Source organism: Papio anubis, chromosome 19 (assembly GCF_008728515.1).
Source record: "Papio anubis isolate 15944 chromosome 19, Panubis1.0, whole genome shotgun sequence".
Classification (NCBI taxonomy): domain Eukaryota; kingdom Metazoa; phylum Chordata; class Mammalia; order Primates; family Cercopithecidae; genus Papio; species Papio anubis.
Window position 1 is genome coordinate 4,418,488 of NC_044994.1, and position 22,360 is coordinate 4,440,847.

The 22,360-nt window shown below is 44.8% G+C and overlaps 1 long non-coding RNA gene across 1 annotated transcript in view; it reads right to left on the minus strand.

Annotated features, from left to right (window-relative positions):
- LOC108583020 overlaps nucleotides 1-10,786 on the minus strand; it is a 45,982-nt gene extending 35,196 nt beyond the window's left edge. The window contains exon 1 of the long non-coding RNA XR_002518605.2: nucleotides 9,446-10,786. This is a non-coding gene — a long non-coding RNA (uncharacterized LOC108583020). The remainder of the gene's footprint in view (nucleotides 1-9,445) is intronic.
- Nucleotides 10,787-22,360: the final 11,574 nt, after the last annotated feature.

Genomic DNA, 22,360 nt, shown 5'->3' on the forward strand with positions numbered 1-22,360 from the left:
AATACAAAAATTAGCGAGGTGTGGTGGTGTGCACCTGTAATCCCAGCTACTTGGGTGACTGAGGCATGAGAATTGCTTGAGCCTGGGAGGCAGAGGTTGAAGTGAGCCGAGGTCAAGTCATTGCACTCCAGCTTGGGCGACAGAGTGAGACTCTGTCTCAAAAAAAAGAAAAAAGAGAAACAGTGTCTAGTCTTGTCATCATTTCTAATAAGAAATGTGTCCTGAGCATTTGCCATTCATTATCTGCTGCCTCCATCCCAGACAGTCTGTAATACAGTTCTCTGGTCCTCGTTCTCATTGCACATGAGATGGAAATTGTAGTTCAAAAGAGTAGGTGACTAGTGCCGGCTGAGTAGCCGGTCGATAAGGGTCTTAGTGCTAATTGCTAACCCTTGAGCTTTGAATATTTGTCTCTTTCCTGATGACCCAAGGCTTTCTGCCAAGTAGCTAATCTGTAAACATATGTTTAAATATACTCAAGGCGTTCCTATTATTAAAGCACTATTTTGATTGTACTCTTGATTCCCTGATCAAAACTTTCCATTGACTACTGAGAAAAGTCCAAAGCACTCAAGCTGAAATTTCCAGCTTTCTAAAGTCAGATCTCTATTTACCTTTCCAACCTTATCTTCTGCTATTCTCCTGTGCACTCCAGAAATTTCAATCAAAAAGAGCTACTCAATACTCCCTGCAGTGCTGGCATTGCTCTGCCTAACCCTTGCTTATCTCTTTCAATATTTCAGCGCCATCCTCCCTCCCCTGAGAGGCCCGGTCAGGTGAAATGTTTAGGAAGAACCAGCCTGTGGTAAGGTGAGAACAGGGAAGGGGGGGGATCTGCGCTTCAGTTGTGATGGGATAATTAACATAAAAATGCATCACTCTTGAAGATCTTTCTCTACTTCTCTCATGCTCCTGTTTTCTTACTTTCAGTTAACATCGCTTTTTTTTTTTTTTTTTTTAAATTGAGACAGTCTCACTCTGTCACCCAGGCTGGAGTGCAGTGGCACAATCTCAACTCACTGTAACCTCCACCTCCCAGGTTCAAGCTATCCTAGTGCCTCAGCCTCCTGAGTAGTTGGGATTACAGGCAAGCGCCACCACGCCCGGCTAATTTTTGTATTTTAAGTAGAGATGGGGTTTCGTCATGTTGGCCAGGGTAGTCTTGAACTCCTGGCCTCGACCCATCCATCCACCTTGGCCTCCCAAAGTGCTAGGATTACAGGTGTGAGCCACCATGCCCAGCCTGGTTAACATCTTTTTATCATGATTTTCACAAGGGTTGTGTAAGCATACCTTCAAAACTGATGGGGTGTGCTCAGGGAGAGTGCCTGCTCCTCTCACTGCAGCACCACCTGCTGTGTTCAGCCTGCTTTGTCTCTGCTCATGGATGGCTCACCCTTCTCAGTTCCAGCTCCTGCCCCCACTGGATTCCCATGAACTTCCTTTGTAACCAGTGGTATGATAACGAGGTCCTTCACACATGCAAATATTCTCTAAGTATTTCGGTTCCTCCCTCACCTGTTGTTTGGGAGCTGGGATTCTGCTTTATAATCATCTGTACCTCTTCATCTCCTAGCACAGGGCTTTGCCTGTGGTACATGGCATTGAACCCATCAAATAAAAGCAACCAAAGAGCAAAATATTTTTGCAATCTGAAGAATATATTTACAATGAGAAACATCACTTGTAGCTGCCTGTAGTATATGGCAAACACTGTTGAAACACAGCCACATGTATGGATGGTCGAAATGTTTTCCTGTTTGTTCACCCTGTCTCCATTTTTACCTAAGTATGGAAGAAGGCAGGTGTCCACTTTGGTCCCATTTCATCTGGGCAGTGGTAGAAGTGGCCTGTAATTCATGCAGTAGGTTGCTTTGTCTGTAAAGCGTCAAAGAATTGATATCACTTCTTGTTGTTGTTTTTAATTAATGAGTTGACTTCAGCAAACAGTGGTTTGGGTATCTCAAAACAGCTTGAATCTGACCAAAGAGAAAGACTCACAGAAAAACAAAGAAATTTCATGTAGTGTATGAGGTTTCATCTTTGAGCAGGAAGTTCCCAAGATTTCAAGGCAGAAGCACAGAAGAGTAGGTGTAGAAACGTCAGCAGCACCAAATTCTTATCCTCATTCTGACCCCAAAACTCTTGGGTCTTCATGAGAGGACTCTTTTCTTTCGTTGAGTCTCTTCTTTGCACAGGCAGTTGCTAGGAGGTCACTTTCTTCTGTCTCCTTTGCCCTTGAAAGGATGTTTTAGGAGGCTACGTCATGATAATCTGGTCCTTCTGAAGAACAGGTCAGAACAATATTAAATGGTTTATTTGCTTCCTGAACCTATGTTTGTTGCCTTCCAAGGCACTGGAAAACCAAAGGTTGCCTTTCTGCTGCTGTGAGAAATTATTCTGTTTAGAATATTTGATCACACACCCAAACAGGTGCCAAATGGAAAATATCATGCTAGATGTCAACCCAGGCAGCAGAAAGTTGGCCAGGACACTACATCTCTGAATTTAAATGGTCCAAAACTTCACATTTTTCCTGAATGGTCTTCTTATGCCAACTCTTCAGAGAGCATAGAATCCTAGAGTGCTGAGCAAACAGATATCCTGCAGCTCATTGCATTCATCTTTCAGAAATCCAAACAGGTTAGATGATGTCTCTAGCAATTAATACCCAGTGGCAGATCCAGTTCTAGAAGAAACCAGTAGGAGAATCCAGTGTTTTACCTGCAAACTGTGACCAAACAAGTGATCTCTACTCATATGCTTTGTGTTATTTCAGAGCCTAGGATGGAGACATTTCAGAAGTGATGACCCACTCCTAGCCAATTTCAGCAGATAACATGGAACAAGCTAAATCTGTTGCAGAAAAATAGATAGTATTTGTCAAATACAGAAAGGGGGGTGTTGAATATGCATTAGGTCAGACTCCAAATTTTTCTCCCCAAATGGTTGATTGAGAACAGTCACATGTTTTATAGTCATGTATCCCAGAACTGTCTGTTACAGCAACACCTTCAGATTCCTCACAGGCTGGATGTGGAGGCTCAGGGCTGTAATCCCAGCACTTTGGGAGACTGAGGCAGGAGGATTGCTTGAGCCCAGGAGTTTGAGACCAACCTGGGTAACATAGCAAGACTCCATCTCTACAAAAAAACTGAAAAATTAGCCAAGCACGGTGGTGTTCACCTGTAGTCTCAGCTACTCAGGAGGGTGAGGTGGGACAATCATTTGAGCCTGGAAGGTCGAGGCCGCAGTGAGGAGTGATCACACCGCTGCACTCCAGCCTGGGCAACAGAGCAAGACCCTGTCTCCAAAAAAACAAAAACGAAAACAACAACAAAAAACACTCCTTGCCTATCTTTAAGAGATTAACTACATGAGCAGGCTTTCATGAGCAGCTGAATTTTTACCCTGGATGCATTGTGAGCAAGCTTCTTGGAGTCTGGTGAGCCTTTTGACTGTAAACAAAAAAAAAAAAATTTTTTTTAAATAAATAGCTGAGGCAAGTCTCAATCATTTTTAGAGGTTTATTTTGCCAAAGTTGAAGACATGCCTGAGGGAAAAAAAGGGTAAAAACCACAGGAAACATTTGTGTTCTGTGATTTTTTCCCAAAGAGGGTCTGGGGACTTCAATATTCAAAGAGAAAAAGAGCAGGCAGTAGGGGAAAAAGGAAGGAGGAAAAGAAAGGGAAAGGGTAGATAAAAGAGGCAAACAATTGCATTCCTTTGAGTCTTTTGATCAGTGAAGACACTTTTTTCATGTAAGGAGGGAGGAGAGGAATAGTCAATTATGCGTTTGTCTTGGGCTCAGTGAATCTCCATTTTTACATAAGGTAAAATAAACATAGGAAGTAGAGGAAGCAGTTAGATATGCATTCATCTCAGTTGAGCAGAGAAATGATGACTTTTAGTTCTTGGTTTTCGTTCCCTCTCTGCAGAAGACTAGCTGTTAATTTATTAACACATTGTAGGGTGAAATTCAACAGAACTGTCTTAGGGTAAAAATCTTGGGGCTCACAAGAGATTTCCTTGTGAGGAAATTGTGAGGGAAGAACGTAGCCTTTTATCTTGTAGCTATCTATTTAGGAACAAAGTGGAAGGCAGGTTGGCCTGACCCAGTTCCCAGCTTAATGTTTCCCTTTGGCTTAGCAAGTTTGGGGTCCCGAGATTTTATTTTCCTTTCAGATGCCACAGGAAACGTAACAACTGTAGAAGCGAGATTTCTGAGCTGGGCCTCTCAAGATCCATTTGACTACAAGGTCAGAGAGAGAATGCTGGTCCTCATAGGCCTGTCCTGAGTCTGCTCTGGACACCTGGAGGCCACAGCTGCAAGAGGGAGGGTGAGGTCAGCGACCAGAAGGAAGGTATCACTAGGGAAAGAGCATGGAACCCTCAATTCCAACTGTAACCCTTACCAGCCCTGTTATGAACTGGAAGCTTGTGTCCCCTGGAAATTCATATGTTGAAATTCTAACCCCCAACGTGATGGTCTTAGGAGAGGCATTTGGGGGTAAGTAGGTCATGAAGGTGGAGCCCTCACAAATGAGATTAACACCCTTGTAAGAAGAGATACAAGAGCTTGCTCACTCTTTCAGCTCTTCACCACGTGAAAATGCAATGAGAAGGCATCACCCACAAACCCAAAAGTGGCCTGGAAAGCCCAAGATCAAGAGGTTGGAATATCTGGAATCTGGTGAGGGCTGCTTCCTGGCCATCCCTGGATGTTATTTCCTTAGGCGCCTAGTCTACTAGTGGTACCCTGAGCCCTTCACTCGGGCACCCCAAGTAGCCTTGCCATCACCTGGTCCTCAGTAAAACCCCTATCCCCAAGTTCAGTTAGGTGTTAGAAAAGAAAGATGTCTGATTGAGTGGGTCCACACTCAATAGCTATTAGCTTCGGAGTCCTCTGGGAAATATGCATGTTTTGAAAAAAAGGAGCTCAACAACCAAGATGAATCGCAAATCAGTTGAATTTCAGACAAGATAAAAAGTTCAAAAGGGAGTGTTCTGAGAAGCCATGATGGGCCAGGAGTGATGGTTCATGCTTATAATTCTAGGACTTTGGGAGGTCTACATGGGAGGTCTACTTAAGGCCAGGAGTTCAAGACCAGCCTGGGCAACATAATGAGATCCCCATCTCTATAAAAATTTAAAAATTTGGGCATGATGGCTTGTGCCTGTAATCCTAGCACTTGGAGAGGCTGAGCCAGGCAGATCACGAGGTCAGGAGATTGAGACCATCCTGGTTAATATGGTGAAACCACATCTGCACTAAAAATACAAAAAAATTAGCTGGGTGTGGTGGTGGGCGCCTGTAGTCCCAGCTACTCGGGAGGCTGAGGCAGGAGAATGGCATGAACCCGGGAGGCAGAGCTTGCAGTGAGCCGAGATCGCGCCACTGCACTCCAGGCTGGGCGATAGAGCAAGACTCCATCTCAAAACAAAACAAAACACAAATCTAGAAATTTAAAAACAATTAGTCAGGCATGATGGTGCACATCTGTGATCCTAGCTACCCAGGAGTCTGAGTCAGGAAGATCACTTGAGCCCAAGAGTTCGAGGCTGCAGTGAGCTATGATCATGCCACGGCTGGAGTTATGATCACTCCAGCCTGGGCAACAGAGCCAAACCCTATCTCAAAAAAAACAAAACAAAAACAAAAACAAAAACCAAAAAAAAAAAAAGAAAGAAAGAAAAGAAAAAAACCCACAAAAACAGAGGAACCATCACGACAGTTTCACTTGCGTCCATGTGAAGAGACCGCCAAAGAGGCTTTCTGTGAGCAACAAGACTGTTCATTTCACCTGGGTGCAGACGGGCTGAGTCCGAAAAGAGAGTCAGTGAAGGGAGATGGGTTAGGGCCGTTTTATAGGATTTGGGTAGGTAAAGGAAAATTACAGTCAAGGGGGTTGTTCTCTGGCTGGCAGGGGCAGGGGTCACAAGGTGCTTAGTCGGGGAGCTTTTGAGCCAGGATGAGCCAGGAGAAGGAATTTCACAAGATAATGTCATCAGTTAAGGCAGGGACTGGCCATTTTCACTTTTGTGATTCTTCAGTTACTTCAGGCCATCTGGATGTACACGTGGAGGTCATGGGGGATATGATGGCTTAGCTTGGGCTCAGAGGCCTGACAGACAGCAGATCCAGTCCTGCCTCAGAGCCTAGAATATATCATCAATCAGAATATTCTTGCTTTTCATATAGTCCTCTTCTTCTCATCCTTCTCTGAACACTGCATCACCCACCCCGCTTTGATTGCCAGGGCTCTGGCAGGTATAGTAAGAGGGTGCTTGCTGAGCCCTTTGATGGCAGGGGTCATACGTAATTCCTGGATTTGCATGTCAGGGACTGTCCAGTCTGTTTTCCTCTGGGCAGTCATTCCTCTGGGCAATCATTCTCCATCTTTTAGGAGACAGATATTCCAAGTGATGTAATTGCTTGAGTATGGGTGGTCAAGGTCTCAAACCTCACCTTTTCCATCCTGAGATATGGTGTCTTCTGATTTTGAGGGCAATTAATGTACTTTATATGCATCTATATCCATCACAAGGTCTAGAATTTAGTACGGGCTCAAGTAAGTGAATGAAATACTAAAATCTGATAGATATTACTAGTGCTCCTCTCCATCAGGCACATGAAAGACTACATGTCAAACCTCCCTGCCATTAAATGGGGTCATTTGAGTAGTCCTGGCCAATGGACTGCAAGAAGTGATATGTGGCCCTGTTGGTCTGAACTATAGATGTGAGCTGTCTGTGCAGGCTTTTCTCTTGCCTAGGCCACTGGCCACATTACAGACAACAAAGCCTCATTTAGCCTGGGTTCCTGAGTGGCTATGTGGAGCAGACTACCCCCCCTTACCTGCTCACCTGTGCTGGAGAAATATCATGAACAAAAATTATACCTTTGTTGAAGGATTTCAGGGCCTGTTTGTTCTGCAGCATAACCTAGCCTGTCCTGACTAATACAGCCAATGGCCACTTGAAGGTACAGGCAAAGAGGCTGCATATTTTGTAAAAATCATAAGTGCTCTTGAGGATATTTCGTTGTCTAAACTTTGATTATTGTGAGGCTTCACTCTGTGAGTCACGAAGGATCTAAAGTTTAACAGCCCCTTGAAGAAGTTTACTCAATCTGCGGAGTCTTCCTGGTGTGAGCTGAAAGGCATGCTGCCCTGCAGTGATCGTGAGTCGGTTCCCTGGCTGCACCACTGGCTACAAGAAGGCCAGATATCAAGAGGATATGCAAGACACTCTGACAACCACTTCATGGCATCCTACTCACATCCTTGGAACCACATTCTCGGTGGATCTGTGCATAAATGTTTGAAACGCATTTTATTTCATTTTTTGGTTTTGAAATAAGTTGACATTTGCAGGAATGAGCACCATATGTGCCTTGTCATTTCTTCTCAGCAGGGCAAGGCCGTCCTACTGCATGGTGCCATCTACTTTAGCAATCTCCTGGGAAACCTTGTTTTTCACCCATGGACAGCATTTGGCCAGAGACTGCAAGCAGAAGGGATAGAAATGGGAAGAGTCCATTTTTTGGCAGTGTCTCCAAATTCACCTCACCAAAAATTCCAATTATTTTTGGTTTCTGCGTTGGCAATGAATTTTGCTAGGATGGGTACCATATGTTCTAGTGTTTCTGAAACCATTCCAGTTTCTAATATTTTACTTGTCTCTGTAATACAGCAAAATGCCCCAGAAATTTCAATATTTTAGTATACAAACTACATCTATCCGACAACTTTTCACTCTAGGAAGCAATACAAAAATTCATTTTGAGATCCCGTGCCTCAACGTTTCGTTGAAACTAATGCACTTCACCTTCACATACCACAAACTGTATAATGATATGGTTTATTTCTGCCCCAGCAAATTCTGGTCAAAAGGGCAGTGTATCTTAGTCTGGAATATCCATTTTTGTCATCTCCCTGGGTCACTTAGAGCTGTAATCTGTTCTTTAACAGAAAAGTATCTGCCCAGTTTACCATTAATTAGCATATTTTAAGAGTTTTATGAGATGAACCTTTCGGGCTTGAAATATCGCTTCGTCTTTCAGCAGCTGGGTCGGAAGTGTGTGCCGCCTCTCAGTTTCTGCCCGGTGACTGGGTGTGTTTGGTGTTTTAGGCTGATAGTCCTGTCTGCTCCAACACAACGCTTAGCACCAGAAGAGCAGGCCGTGGGGCTCAGTGCAGGGTCCAAAGTGCATAGTGAAGATGGACTGCTCGTCACCATCCCTAGGGTTCTGTCCCAAGTGTCTGAAGTGCTGTCATTAAAGATTCATCCTCAGGTTGAAAGCTTAAGCCCTGTGAAAAGCCAAGTGCCCCAGGGAGCCCCTCAGGTTAAATCATGGACTGTGAATCCCTTGGCTTCAGGGCACTAACGAGCTCCTTCCCAAAGCACATCCTCTAAGAAGGAGCCCTGGAAGAATGGAGCTGGGCCAAGGCAGGAGGGCTTTCCAGAGAAGAGTGGAGAAGGACAGATGAGCAGGGCGGTGCAGGGGTTGCAGCAGGATAGGACACGGGCTTCCAGGTGGAGAGTTTGTGGTCATGAAATGCAAGAGACTGAGGGAAATAACCTTTGTTGAGCCCTTATTCCATGCCGGCAACTACGCAAAATGTTTTCTATGTATTTTTATCTGCTTTAGTTCCCTCTGTCCCCTGGGAATTAAAGAACATGTTTCCTTTATAGGTGAAGACAGCACCAGTCAAGGTGGTTAAGTGACTTCCTGTATGGCAGATGCAACTGATAGCAGTAACTTAAGCACACCCTGAGAATGACCCTGTGGTCTAAGAAGAATGTGTGTCTGGGAGTGGCCAACCCAGAGACTCACTCCTTATCTATGAGGGACATCCAAACCCCTGGTCCATTCCTTGGAACACAGGCATACAGGGGATTGAAGCCTTTGTTTTCATTTAAACAGAGGTTGATAGATGGAGGGTGCGAAGTGAAAATTGCCACATAAACAGCATGCTTTTTCAAACAATAGCAGTTGTCATGTCTAGCACCCTGTTCCTGGACTGCCCTGTATGTGGGTCCTCACTCAACTCTTTCTCTCGTCTGCTAGCTCTGGGTCTCTTCTTCAGGCTCTCGGACAGGGTGCCATCTTTGTTGGAATCAACAGGGGTCCGGCACAACACTTCCCCAGAATCATACACCTGGGATGTAATGGAGCCATGATCTGAACCCACGTCTACTTCTAAAACACTTACTGTCCCACCAACTAAATTGGCCTGGACCTCTAAGTCAATTCTAATAGAGTTGGGATGAGTTACTTCTCACTAGAACTATTGCTTCTTACTAGACCTTCTGTCCATGAAGGGACAGAAGGGAAGCATTCACCAGGCACTTGGAATTGTGTTGGCCACTATCTCAGTCTGTTCCTGCTGCTATAACAAAATACCTGAGGCTGGGTCATTTGTAAAGAACAGAAACTTACATTTCACAGTTCTGGAGGCTGGAAGTACAAGGTTAAGGCACCAGCTGGTTCAGTATCTGGTGAGGGCCATTGTCTGCTTCAGGTGGCAAACCTACCACCACGTTGGGGATTAGGTTCCCACACCTGCGTTTTGGAGGGAGGGACACAGACATTCACACCATAACACCACCTTCACATATCCCACGTAATCCTCACACCAACCCAGCAGAGCAAGGGCTATTATCCTTATGTTTACTTATTGTATCCATTTTTTATGCTGCATAACAAATTACTGTAAACTCAGTGGCTTAAAACAACACACATTTATTATGTTTCTGTGGGGCGGGTGTCTGGGTCCTCAGCAAAACTGCAATGAGGGTCCTGACCAGGGCTGTGTTCTCATCTCGAGATGCTCATAGGTAAAGGTCTCCTTCCAAACTCACCAAGGTTGTGGAAAGATGTAGACCACATGGTAGCTGGCTTCTTCAAATCTTTCAAGGAGACCAAGCCTTATACAACTACATAATCCTGAGAGTCACACTGCATCACGTTGGTCATATTTTGTTGGTTAGGAGCAAGTCACAGGGGTCGTGGGGCCACCTTGAAGTCTATGCCATACACATACGCACAAGTGCACAAACTTAACCTCAGCTAGATGCTCATTTCTTTCAGCGTAGTTAGATGTCATGACGGGATGGAGATGGCGTGATGCTGAGGAACCTTTGACTGTGGTGTTCCTTATGTGCATGTCCTCTTCCAAGGCCTGGGGAGGGGCCCGTGGGTGGGCCTAAGTTTTGTCCCTGAAGCTTGTGCATATACGCAAAATAACAAACATAAAAATTGCTAGTGCCCCTCCCAGGACTTACAGGTGACAGGCCTTACAGCTTAGGTTTCTTGGTAAGTCTGCCCCCTGGGGACACGTCATCACCATTATTCTAATTTCCTTGGGGTGGTTTACCATTTAGTCTATCACAGGATCTGGAAAATAGCGATCATTCAAAATACTGCACATCCCTAAGTCAGGAGAGGCACTCTCTCCGTGCGACCTCTTCTCCCGCCATTTGCTTCCCCCACCTCCCCCCTCCGCTGCCACACTGGCTCTTGGTGCCACCTGGTTGGAAGTGGTGTCGCAGCCTCTGTTTCTCCCACTCCCTCAGCCCTCACCTTTCTGTTTTCTTCTGAAACCAGCTAGGCGTTCACAGAACCAACTCCCTAGCTCATTTTTTCTTAGTGTTGTACTCATCTGGCAGAAACCCAATCCCAGATGAGACAAGAAGTATCATATATATGCGTGTCTGTGTGTCCACGTGTGGGGGTCTGTGCCTGTGTTTCTGTGTGTATGTGTGTGTTTCTGTGTATGTGTGGGTGTGTGTGCACGTGTCTCTGTGTGTGTCTGTGTCTGTGTGTGTCTGTGTGTCTGGGAGTGTGTCTGTGTCTGTGTGTGTCTGTGTGTGTGTGTGTGTGTCTCTGGGTGTGTGTGTCTGTATCTGTGTGTGTGTGTGTGTGTGTGTGTGCGCGTGCATACTTTCTGCTCCAGGAGAGCCACACCCTAGCAAGCAGGTCCCGCCATGCTCAGGGGTGTGATGCTCGCCCCTCGCTGTGTCTGTGGCCCCCTCGCCCTCTCACTCTGCAGAGCATCCCCCCTCATCGCACCGTCCCTCTCCTGGCTCTCAGCTGCCCGCTCCTGCCCCCTCCTCCTCCTCCCTCTCAGCCACTGACTGAGCATCCCGCTTCACAGAGAAAATAGAAGCTACCAGATGGCTGTGCCTGTCTTTCTCCTACCATGTCTACAAGCCCCCTTTCACCCTCCGCATCCTCGTCTTCCTCTGGGGAGAAGTGGCTAACTCCACACCAGGCTCACTCTCCACCTGCGCTCTGGGCCTCCCTGCCCCCACCCCTGCTGCCTTCTCAGAAGCCTCACTGTATGGAATACCCTTTTGCCCTTCGAATGCTCTGTTTTATCTTTATATCCAACCCCGCCCCCCCGACCCCCGAAGGACTTTCTCATCCGTTTTTAGACATCTGGAAACCAAACCAATCTGAATCAAAGGAGAGGAAGGGAAAATGACTCTGAGTTGTCCCTCCACACCCCTCACCCCTGCAGCTCCGCCCTGTCTCTTTCCACCTCTGCACAGCCAAGTTTCTGGAAACACTTGATGATAGGCGCTGTCTTAGTTTCCTTATTTTATATTCATTCTTCAAGGCTCCACTTCTGTGATGCATGGTTCAGCTTTGTTTAGGTGTCCTGCCATCACTAAATTCCGACGGGTTCATTGTCTCTTTCAACCTCGTCTGACACTGCCAGCCTAACCACTCCCTCTTTGAAACACTGGCCTTCCTTGCCTTCTGAGGAAGATACTGTGGGCTGACTCATTCAGCATTCATTCTATTCCTGCTGTGCATACCTTCTTGACAGTGGGGAGAAAGCTAAAATTGACATTTTCCATATTCCCCCTCCACTCTTTCCAGTTGAGGTTTCAATTCCATCCGTCAGGCGCCCTCTCTGGGACTGTCATTTGAAACTGAGATGCTGGGCAGGCAGGCAGGGCTGGAGGCATCGCTTTTTGCTGGTGTGCATTGCAGCAGGGCAGGAAGGTTCTCTGGCCAAGAGCAGGGACATAGCTTCCAGATCGATGACTGCCCGATGACGGCAGAGGCAGCAGCTCCTCTGACAGTTATTCCTGGAAGCTCAGCCTAGCCTCTGTGTCCTTGCTTTTCCTAACAATTCTATGAATTGCTAATGACTTTAAATACATGTATTTTATTTAAATTAGCTAGAGCGTATTCTGTTGTCTGAGACAGCATTGATCAAAGCAACGGCCGTAACACAGCACTACCTTCCTCTTCTTGAGCCTCATGGCTTCTCCTCCTGTTGGTGGCTTTCCGACTGGCCACGTAATGAAGCATCCTCATGGCCCCGTCCTCACCTCCTTCCTTGTCTTCTTCTTGTCTTTTCTCCTACGCTCAACATTCCTATCCACGTTCATGCTGCAGTCAGCACCTAGATAAAATGATGCAGGGATGCAACGTCCAGCCAAACCACCTTTCTGTAAGCCACTCAATTTGTGGCAATTTGTTAAGGCAGCAATAGAAAATGAATACATTGGTAGAAACTAAGTTTCTAAGAAACCAATGTATTCGTTTTCTATTGCTGACCTAACAAATTGCCACTAATTTAGTAGCTTAAAACGATATCCATTATTATCTCACAGTTTTGTAGGTTCAAAGGGTGTGTCCAGTGGGGCTCAGCTGGGTCCTCTGCCTAGAGTCTCACAAAGCTGAAGTCAAGCTGTCAGCAGGGGAGCATTCCATTCGAGGCTCTGTGGGTGAATCTCTGCCAAGCTCACTCAGGTTGTTGGGAGAATTTGGTTCCTTGTGGCTGAAGGACTGATATCCCTGTTTCTTTGCTGGCTGTCAGCCAGGGCCTTTTACAGCTCCTTATGGCCACCTGCATTCCTTGTTACCTTGCCCTGTCCTTCTTCAAACCACCAACGGTGTATTGAGTCTTTCTCTTGCTGTGAATCCCTCTGGCTTCTCCTTCTGCCTTTTTTTTTTTTTTCCTTTTTCTTTTTTGAGACGGAGTCTCACTCTGTCTCCCAGGCTGGAGTGCAGTGGCACGATCTCGGCTCACAGCAAGCTCTGCCTCCTGGGTTCACACCATTCTCCTGCCTCAGCCTCCCGAGTAGCTGGGACTACAGGCGCCTGCCACCACACCTGGCTAATTTTTTGTATTTTTAATAGAGACAGGGTTTCACTGTGTTAGCCAGGATGGTCTCGATCTCTTGACCTCATGATCTGCCTGCCTCGGCCTCCCAAAGTGCTGGGATTACAGGCGTGAGCCACCGTGCCCGGCTTCCTTCTGCCTTTTTTTCTGACTGCAGTTGGAGAAAGTTCTCTGCTTTTCTGTGTTTTGCTCTCTCTTTTTTTGAGAGAGTATCGCTCTGTCACCCAGGCTGGAGTGCAGTGATGCAATCTTGGCTCATTGCAACCTCTGCCTCCTGGGTTCAAGGGATTCTTGTGCCTTAGCCTCCCGAGTAGCTGGGATTATAGGCGCCCAGTACCACGGTCAGCTAATTTCTGTATTTTTAGTAGAGATGGGGTTTTGTCCATCTTTTTGTTGGCCAGGCGGGTCTCGAGCTCCTGGCTTCAAGTGATCCTCCCGCCTTGGCCTCCCAAAGTGCTGGGATTACAGGTGTGAGTCATCATGCCCCACCTGTTTTTGCTTTCCTAATTCCCTTTTTTTTGGCAGTTTTTTTATTGAGACAAAAATTCACATAACATAAAACGCATCATTTAAAAGTGTACAATCCCATGGTTTTTTAGTATATTCACAATGTTGTGCAACCATCACCATTGTCTAATTGCAAATCATTTCCATCACTGCAAGAAGAAACCATGGAAACCATAAGCAGTCACTTTTCCCCTCTGCCTGTTCCCTGGCAACCACTGATCTATTTTCCATCTCTTTGAATTTGCCTATTTTGGACATTTCACATGAATGGAATAATTTGCTACGTGACCTTTACTGTCGGGCCTCTTTCACTTAGCATAATGTTTTTAAGGTTCATCTCTGTTGCAGCATGAATCAGCACTCCGTTCCTTTTTATAACTGAATAATATTCCATTGTATGGATGTACCACAGTTTATTCATTCATCAGTTGATGGTTATCTGGGTTGTTTATATTTTTGGCTACTGCGAATAATGCGGCTGTGAACATTCATGTGCAGATTTTTGTGTGAACATACATTTTCAATTCTTTTGAGTATATACGTAGGAATTGAATTGCTGGGTGCTATGGTAACTTCATGTTCAACTTTTTGAGGAACTGCCAAACTGTTTTTAACAGTGGTTACCTCATTTTACATTCTTCCCAGCAATGTATGAAATATGTATTCTATTTCTCCACATTCTTGCCAACATTTGTTATTTTCCTTTAAAAAAATTACAGTCATCCTAGTGGCATCTCACCATAGTACTGAAGTGGTATCTCACTGTGGTTTTAATGTGCATTTCTCTAGTGAGTAATAACATAAACATCTTTTCATGTGCTTGCTGACCATTCGTATAGCTTCTTTGGAGAAATGTCTATTCAAGTCTTTCACCCTATTTTTGATTGGGTTTTTGTCTTTTTATTTCTGAGTTGCAAAAGTTCTTCGTATATTCAGGATACATAGTTTCCAGTAAGTGTTGTTCAATAATTCAATAATGAGCTATTATTGCAACCATAATAGGTTTGTTGCCTAATGCACACAGCAAGTCAATATGCCAAGACACCAGTTTGCAGCAGAGGAAGAGGTTTAATTATAGAGCCACCTACTAAGGAGATGGGAAGGAATCTTAAATCCATCTCCATGAAGAGTTTTAGACTAGGATTTTTAAGGGTTTGGAGTGGGCCAAAGTGTGGAGATTGCTGATTGGTTGAAGAGTGCAGGGTGAAGTCATGGGACAGGGAGATGAAGAAGCTGTGTTCTCATGCTGATCCCATTCCTCCATGGGGTCTTCAAACTGGTTGGCGTCAGTTGTTTCACTGGAATTTGGGGTCTGAGAAACATCTTAAGCAATCCTTAAACAAAGACTTTATGATTCTGATGTCAGCGATCCTATGTCTAGGAGCAATAGGGACGCAAATCAATTCTTAGGCAGTCTTAGGACCTTAATGTCAGCAATCCTGTCTGTGAGAGCAATGGGGATGCCAGTGGTCAGTATCTAGTGCTGAGTGACTTTCAGCAGCAAGGAAGTGGACCAGAGTGCAGCCTGATTAATGCTTCATTACAACTATATTTCTGTCTAAAACCCAGAGTGCAATTCTTGTGAACCTGTGGGGACAGTGTCATTATGTTGCAGTTGTTGCTAGTGTCTGGATAGAGACAAAACTCCTTAAGGGTGCCTATGAGACCCTGTGTGGCTTGGTCCCTTCCTCTCCCTCAGACTTCACCTGTCATTGTCCCCCATGCTCTGTGTGCCCCATCTGGGCTCACCTTCATCCACACCCTCGTACACCCCATGACCTCGGCCTGGATTTTCCTTCTCTTTCCTCTTCTTCACCTGGTAAACTCTTGAGACTCTTCAAATCTCAGTGTAAGTACCACTTCCTCGGGGAAATCTTCCCTGGACTCCCTGACTAGGCCAACTGCTTTAGGCACTCATGCACAGTGTATGGCGCCTCATCACAGCTGCAGTTTTACATTCATTTGTGTAATTATTTAATGTACCAGTGTCTCCCTCACTAGGCTGGAAACTCACCAAATACCTCTAGCCTCTAGCACACTGACTGGCATTTAACTAGATTCACAGTAAATACTTGTTGACCAAATGTAAATTCCTGTAGAATCCAAAAGCATTAGGACACTAGATCAATCATTTAGTTTACCCTGTCTCATGTGGAAATGAATGAAGACCACCCAAATGAGAATGAGCAAAGGCTGTTTAGTCAAAACTTGTAAGGGAGTCGGTCACCATCACTTGCATTTTGGCAGAGATACAAAGGCAGGCAGAGAAGTGGAAAAGCTTTCTAGTAGAAAAAGGAAGGCTTGGCCAGGCACAGTGGCACCTGCCTATAATTCCAACACTTTGGGAGGCTGATACAGGTGGATCACTTGAGGCCAGAAGTTCCAGACCAGCCTGGCCAACATGGCAAAACCCTGCCTCTACTAAAAGTACAAAAATTAGCTAAGCGTGCTGGCTTGTGCCTGTAATCCCAGCTACTTGAGAGGCTGAGACACAAGAATTGCTTGAACCTGGGAGGCAGAGGTAGCAGTGAGCCGAGACTGCACAATTGCACTCCAGCCTGGGCGACATGAAAAAGGACAGCTTCAGATTGGAAGCTGTCACCACGGGGAAGGTATGAGTGGCTAAGTAGGAGTAGGTCATCCCATGCGATTGGTTAGGGGTGTGTATTTTATTTTCTCTGATTGGTCCTAATTTGGGAGCAGGGACAAAAAGTAGGGAAGCTGCCAGTTAATTATTAAGTCTTGAACATTTGGGGCCAATTGTTACAGGGGGTGATTGTCCAGTTTGGATTGTTTGCTGGAGAGAGTGATCTGACTTTCTCTAAGGGTGACTCGTAAATAGTAGGTTGGCTTCCTGGGCTGGTCACTGCAGATTGCGGGTCAGAGTTCTATGTTTATATGTGGTCTGGCTGTTGTCCATGTTTCTATTCAGTCTCTCACTCACATATACAGGAAACAGGATACAGCAAGGATGTTAACAGACTTGTCCAAGTTCACACAGCTTGCTAAGAATGAGTCTGGGACCTGTGTCTAGTAATGTACACCTTATCCTGCCACCTTTTCCCATTCACCCAAAGGCAATCTGTGCCTAGGATGTAAATGACCAAGTTGTGTCCTGTAACCTCTGAACCAAGGACCGAGAGTCTTTTATGGTGCCCTTAAAATTGGCCGGGCACAGTGGTTCACGCCTATAATTAACTTTGAGAGGCCGAGGTGGGTGGATCAGTTGAGGTCATAAGTTCAAGACCAGACTGACCAACATGGTGAAACCCCGTCTCTACTAAAAATACAAAAATTAGCTGGGCGTGATGGTGGGTGCCTGTAATCCCAGCTACTTGGGAGGCTGAGAAAGGAGAATCCCTTGAACCTGGGAGGCGGAGGTTGCAGTGAGCTGAGTTTGTGCCATTGTACTCCAGCCTGGGTAACAAGAGTGAAACTCCATCTCAAAAAAAAAAAAAAAAAATTGTGGATAAACTATAAAATAAGAACCTTCAAGGTTGATAATATGGTCCTAGTGTTACGAAAAGCTCCACATGTTCCCTTGACAAGTGAGTTAGCTTCCGCTTTCCCTGGTTTGGTGAGAGGGTGTGGACCACTCATTTCAGTGCACTGCTTCCCTTTCTTTAAGCGTGTGAGACTCAAGCTAGCTGACGCTCAGGGCCTGTTGGGCACATATGCCCTTTGGAAGGTAATTGTGCCAGACATGGGAATAGAAAACTATAATTTTTAGACCTGGGAAAGATCATTTTTAGCTTCAGGGAATTTCTCAAGGAAGCTCTTGTCTGGAATGTAGGCTGACCGAAAGACGAGTGTATTGGAAATCTGAGTCCCTGTGATTATCATCAGAGTACGAGTGTCTCCTCGGTAGCCCCTGTGGCATAGGCTCTCCCTGTGTGAACCACATCAGTGGCCCATCCTCGGACTGTGTTATGGAGCTCAGTGGGGGGCAGTGAAGGCATCGAGGGAAGAGGCCCTGCAGGACCCTCAACGGTGTGCCCAGGACACAGCCAGGCCTCTGCTGGCAACGTGGCAACATCAACCTTGTCTGGCTGGCACTAAGGCCCAATGGAGACAAAACATTTCCAGAACTATTAATATTCTCATTTTAAAATAAATATTCTTTTAAATTATAATTTAATTTATTATATATAAATATAAACACATAATATACAAATATAAAATTTTAAAATAAATATTTTAAATAAAAACACTATCAGCTCATCTAAATATATTTAAATGAATTATGCTATCAAAAGGAAGCTTTCCAGCGGAAGGAAAGAAGTTAGCAATATGGCAGGAGTGTTGATGTGTAGTTTTAGTCGGAGTAACAAAGAGAACAAAAGATAAAAGAAGCCAAATGCTGCTTTGCATGAGAATGGGCCAGACGTTTAGACTCCTGGGGGAGACGCTGTTTTTCTTAAACCATCTATTATGCAAAATTTTCAAAAGTGCACATTCCTCAGAATATTTTAGAGCGAATCCCATAAGTCATGTCTTTTCACCTGTAAATATTTCACTGCATATCTTTTTAACAGATGAATACTTTTTAAAGTAATAAAAATACCATTGTCACACTAAAAAAAAATCCAACAGTAATTTCTTAATACCATCTAAATCTCAGGCAATGTTTATACTCTACAGATTGTCTCAAAACTGTTTTATCAGGGTTAGTTTGTTTGAATTATGCACCAAACAAGATCCGTGTATTACATTTCGCTACTGTGTCAGTAGGCCCTTTTGAGTCAAGGGAAACGTTTTCTTACATTAGGTTGACACCGAGGATGAAACTCAAATACCTCTGAGAGTCAGGCAGTAACTGTAAATGAGTGAAGTTAGTTTTTAAAAAATAGTCTTTAATTACATGCATGCTTTGCATATTAAACACCTAGGAATACACTTTGCTTCCAAAGAAATCTGAGAAAAACATTTTCTTATATTAGGTTGATACCAAGGATGAAACTCAAATACCTCTGAGAGTCAGACAGTAACTGTAAATGAGTGAAGTGAGTTATAAAAAAAGTCTAATTACAGGCATGCTTTGCATATTAAACATCTAGGAATACACTTCACTTCCAAACTCCCCATCTCATGTCTTGGTCTATTCTTTTTTTTTTTTTGAGACAGAGTCTTGCTCTGTCACCTAGGCTGGAGTGCAGTGTCGCAATCTCGGCTCACTGCAACCTACCTGCCACCCCCCTCCCCTGGGTTCAAGAGATTCTCCTGCCTCAGTCTCCCGAGTAGCTGGGACCACAGGTGCATGCCACCATGCCAGGCTAATTTTTGAATTTTTAGTAGAGATGGGATTTCACCATGTTGGCCAGGCTGGTCTCGAGCTCCGGACCTCAGGTGATCTGCCCGCCTCAACCTCCCAAAGTGTTGGGATTACAGGCGTGAGCCACCGTACCTGGCTTATTTTTGGTTTTGATTAAGATGTGGATGCAAGAATTTCCTGATATTGCTGCTGATAGTTAAGAAGCACATTCTTGCACTGCTATAAGGAAATACTTGAGACTGGGTAGTTTATAAATTATAAGAGGTTCAATGGCTCACAGTTCTGCAGGCTGCTTAGGAAGTATAGCAGCTTCTGCTTCTGGGGAGGCCTCAGGATGCTAACAATCCTGGCGGAAGGCCAAGAGGAAGCAGGTGTCTTACATGGTCAGAACAGGACGAAGAGAGACTGAGGAGATGACACACACTTTTAAACAACCAGATCTCACGATAACTCACTCATGAGAATAGCACCAAGGGGATGGTGCTAACCCATTCCTGAGAACTCCAACCCCAGGATCCAATCACCTCCCACCAGGTCCCACGTCTAACCATGGGGATTATAATTCGATATGAGATTTGGTGGCACACAGATCTAAACTGTATCACCCTCTGAAGGTTCACTGAAAAATCAACTGACAGAAGGCAGATTTAGTCTTACAAAGATCTCAAAGCAATGGCCAAATGGTTGATGCTTTCACACCATTGGTGACCTAAATGGAAGAAGCTCAGGTAAAATGAATATAAGTAGAGAGTTTATTGGGGCCAGGTTTGAGGATTCCAACCTGGAAGCATAGATTCAAGTTGACCTGAATAGAATCTCTGAAGTGCAGCAGTTACAAGTGGATTTTTATTTTATTTTATTTTATTTATTTATTTTTGAGACAGAGTCTCACTCTGTTGCCCAGGCTGGAGTGCAGTGGTGCGATCTCAGCTCACTGCAACCTCCATCTCCCAGGTTCCAGTGATTCTCCTGCCTCGGTCTCCTGAACAGTTGGGATTATAGGCATGCACTACCACTCCCGGTTTAATTTTTGTATTTTTTAGTAGAAATGAGGTTTTACTATGTTGGCCAGGCTGGTCTGGAACTCCTGACCTCAAGTGATCTGCCTGCCTTGGCTTCCCAAAGTGCTGGGATTACAGGCGTGAGCCACCGCGCCCGACCACAAGTGGATTTTTATAGGCCAAAAAAAGGGGATCTGGCAGTGGGCAAATGCCAAGTTGTTGTCAGGAATTCTCATTGTTTTATAGAAGTAACATTGATTAGTGATGGGCTATAATGGTTAAGCTATAGGGTGTGAGTTTTAGTGTCTGGTGCGATGTTATTAGGTTAATTTATAGCTACTTGTGGCAGTAGCAAGCAGTTTCAAGAGATGATTACATAGCTCAGGCAGGGAGTAGGGTGTGATTGAGGTCTCATTTTAATGTCTCTCCAGGTGTGATAATTAAAAGGACTTGCATTCCTCAGATAAGTTCTTTTCTTTTCCTACCATCTTGAGGTTACAGAAAGAACAGAGGCTTGGATCATGGCAAAACAGGTTATGGTGGTAAAACAAGTTTATGGGAGGGAGAGAAAAGGAGGCCTGGCTAGTAAAGGGGGTCTTGTTTTGTAGATGAAACCTCACAGGTCGCAGACCCCAGAAAGGATAGATGGTAAATGTTTCTCTCAGGTTTTCAAAGGTGTCAGACTCTCAGTTAATCTTTCCTGGATCTGGACAAGGCAGAAAAAGAGAAAGGCTGGCTGCATAAAAGCAGATTTTCTCTACAGATGCAAACCTCACCCACGAAAAACAGCTTTTCAGCTATTCTTGCATTTCTAGCTCTTCTGAAGAGTCATATTGAAATATGTCAAGGAAATATATTTTGGGGTGACATAGTTTGGTTTCCTTCACTAGGTGATTGTCCCAAAGCCACACCCTGTCTCCACGTCCCCATGCTCCCAGGCTGTGCCTGTGTTTCGGGAAGTCAGGGACTCTGAATGGAGGGACTGGCGGAAGCCGTGGCAGAAGAACATAAATTGTGAAGATTTCATGGACATTTATTAGTTCCCCCAAAATAATACTTTTATAATTTCTTATGCCTGTCTTTACTGAAATCTCTGAACATAAATTGTGACGATTTCATGAACACTTATCACTTCCCCAATCAAAAGACAGGTACAGATGATTTCCTGCACCTGTCTTTACTTTAATCTCTTAATCCTGTCATCTTCTTTGTAAACTGAGGAGGATATATGTTGCCCCAGGACCCTGTGATGATTGCGCTAACTGCACAAATTGTTTGTAGAGCATGTGTGTTTGAACAATATGAAATCTGGGCATCTTGAAAAAAGAACAGGATAACAGCAATGTTCAGGGAACAAGAGAGATAAGACTTCTGGCCACCAGTGAGCCAGATGGAACAGAGCCGTATTTCTCTTCTTTCAAAGGCAAATAGGAGAAATATTGCCGAATTCTTTTTCTCAGCAAGGAACATCCCTGAGAGAGAGAATGCACCCCGAGGGTAGGTCTATACATGGCTCCCTTAGGGCGACCGCCTTTTACAATCGAAGAAGGGATGAAATAAGCCCCGGTCTCCTGTAGCGCTCCCAGGCTTATTAGGACGAGGAAATTCCCACCTAATAAATTTTGGTCAGACAGGTTGTCTGCTCTCAAACCCTGTTTCCTGATAAGATGTTATCAATGACAATACGTGCCTGAAACTTCATTAGCAATTTTAATTTCGCCCCATCTGGTGGTCCTGTAATCTCGCCCTGCCTCCATTTGCTTTGTGATATTTTATTACCTTGTGAAGCATGTGATCTCTGTGACCCACACCCTATTCGTGTACTCCCTCCCCTTTCGAAAATCACTAATAAAAACTTGCTGGTGTTACGGCCGGGGGAACCTCACGGAAACTGCTGACATGTGATGTCTCCCCTGGACACCCAGCTTTAAATTTCTCTCTCTTGTACTCTTTCCCTTTATTTCTCAAACCAGCCTAGACACCTAGGAAATAGAAAAGAACCCACATTAACCATCGGGGGTGGGTTCCCCCGATACGCCTGCAGACCTCACCTCTCTCCAGGAGAACACTTCATCCTCCTTCCCCTGTCTTACTCTCTGAAGTCCTTGCCCTTTGTGAAATGAAATAATTCAAACTTAGAGCTGTTGGAACTTTAGATTCTTCTGAGCCTTGGGAGGAATGTGGCTATGTGGCCCGAGTCACGTGGCATGCAGCTGCAACATCTGCCCTTTTCTTTCCTATAAAAAACAAGAACCCCTTAGATCACTGCCCCTCCTCGTGGAGTAATAAAGTAATCTTCCTTGGAACGTAGTGTAAACTAAAAATAAAATCCTAAGTCCCCGACCAACTGAACAGACACCCTCTTGACAAAGGGGACCCCAGAAAAACCTTAAAAACGGAATTCCCAGTCACAATGGGAAGGGAGGTTGGAC